The sequence below is a fragment of the Odocoileus virginianus genome, chromosome 19, assembly GCF_023699985.2.
Source record: "Odocoileus virginianus isolate 20LAN1187 ecotype Illinois chromosome 19, Ovbor_1.2, whole genome shotgun sequence".
Classification (NCBI taxonomy): domain Eukaryota; kingdom Metazoa; phylum Chordata; class Mammalia; order Artiodactyla; family Cervidae; genus Odocoileus; species Odocoileus virginianus.
Window position 1 is genome coordinate 18,927,885 of NC_069692.1, and position 2,068 is coordinate 18,929,952.

General features: G+C 43.3%; 1 pseudogene; it reads left to right on the forward strand.

The window, feature by feature from the left end:
• Nucleotides 1–356: 356 nt before the first annotated feature.
• LOC110142499 (heterogeneous nuclear ribonucleoprotein A3-like) lies at nucleotides 357–1,730 on the forward strand (annotated as a pseudogene).
• The last annotated feature ends 338 nt before the right edge of the window (nucleotides 1,731–2,068 follow it).

Genomic DNA, 2,068 nt, shown 5'->3' on the forward strand with positions numbered 1-2,068 from the left:
GTCCGGTGCTTCCCTTACAGGGAGCTGCTTTTGGAATAATGCTGGCATGCCATTAGTATTCAACACTGGGATGAAGAGAGCAAGATTGTATGTCTTAATCTTCCACGGATCCAGCCTGGGGTGCGTTTTGGAAGAAAGAGAAAAAAGAAAGCCAGCTGGGTTTGCTTTTGCTACCATTTTAGTGGCCACTTTCTAGGAGTGTCACCTTTGGATCCAAAGCACGAAGAGAAACAAGAACTCTCCCTGCCTCCCATGAGCTACAGGTTTAATGAAGGAGTCAGTTCCTGAAACTCTGCCTACTAGGCGCAAGTGTTCTAGTGGATACATATCCAAAGTACCACAGAGCCTCTCGGTCCCATATTGAACTCGAGTTGGAAGAGGCGAGTCCGGTCTCAAAATGGAGGGTCATGATCCCAAGGAACCAGAGCAGTTGAGAAAGCTGTTTATCGGTGGTCTGAGCTTTGAAACTACAGATGATAGCTTAAGAGAACATTTTGAGAAATGGGGCACGCTTACAGATTGTGTGGTGATGAGAGACCCCCCAAACAAAACGTCCCAGGGGCTTTGGCTTTGTGACTTACTCTTGTGTTGAAGAAGTGGATGCAGCAATGTGTGCACGACCACACAAGGTTGATGGGCGTGTAGTGGAGCCAAAGAGAGCTGTTTCTAGAGAGGATGCCCATCTAACAGTGAAGAAAATTTTTGTTGGTGGTATTAAAGAAGATACAGAAGAATATAATTTGAGAGACTACTTTGAAAAGTATGGCAAGATTGAAACCATAGAAGTTATGGAAGACAGGCAGAGTGGGAAAAAGAGAGGATTTGCTTTTGTAACTTTTGATGATCATGATACAGTTGATAAAATTGTTGTTCAGAAATACCACACTATTAATGGGCATAATTGTGAAGTGAAAAAGGCCCTTTCTAAACAAGAGATGCAATCTGCTGGATCACAAAGAGGTCGTGGAGGTGGATCTGGCAACTTTATGGGTCGTGGAGGAAACTTTGGAGGTGGTGGAGGTAACTTTGGCCGTGGTGGAAACTTTGGTGGAAGAGGAGGCTATGGTGGTGGAGGTGGTGGCAGCCGAGGGAGTTATGCAGGAGGTGATGGTGGATACAATGGATTTGGAGGTGATGGTGGCAACTATGGCGGTGGTCCTGGTTATAGTAGTAGAGGAGGTTACGGTGGTGGTGGACCAGGATATGGAAACCAAGGTGGTGGATATGGTGGCGGTGGTGGAGGATATGACGGTTACAATGAAGGAGGAAATTTTGGAGGTGGTAACTATGGTGGTGGTGGAAACTATAATGATTTTGGAAATTATAGTGGACAACAGCAATCAAATAACAGACCCATGAAAGGGAGTAGTTTTGGTGGAAGAAGCTCGGGCAGTCCCTATGGTGGTGGTTATGGATCTGGTGGTGGAAGTGGTGGATATGGTAGCAGAAGGTTCTAAAAACTCAGAAGAAAAGGGCTACAGTTCTTAGCAGGAGAGAGAGCGAGGAGTTGTCAGGAAAGCTGCAGGTTACTTTGAGACAGTCGTCCCAAATGCGTTAGAGGAACTGTAAAAATCTGCCACAGGAGGAACGATGATCCATAGTCAGAAAAGTTACTGCAGCTTAAACAGGAAACCCTTCTTGTTCAGGACTGTCATAGCCACAGTTTGCAAAAAGTGCAGCTATTGATTAATGCAATGTAGTGTCAATTAGATGTACATTCCTGAGGTCTTTTATCTGTTGTAGCTTTTTCTTTTTCTTTTCATTACATCAGGTATATTGCCCTGTAAATTGTGGTAGTGGTACCAGGAATAAAAAATTAAGGAATTTTTAACTTTAAAAAAAAAAAAAAAAACAAAGTACCACAGAATCAAAGAAGAGGTACCACCCAACTTATGTTCTCTCCAAGAAGACTGGAGCTATGTGAGAAACTAACCCTCAATAAGCTGGATAAATAGTCCTTCAATAAGCAAGTAACTTCTACAAATGCAAACCACTGGTGCCCTTACTATATAAAAACTCTTCCATGTAAAACATTAACTTCTCCTGTTGACAGTAGGCAAAGTATATG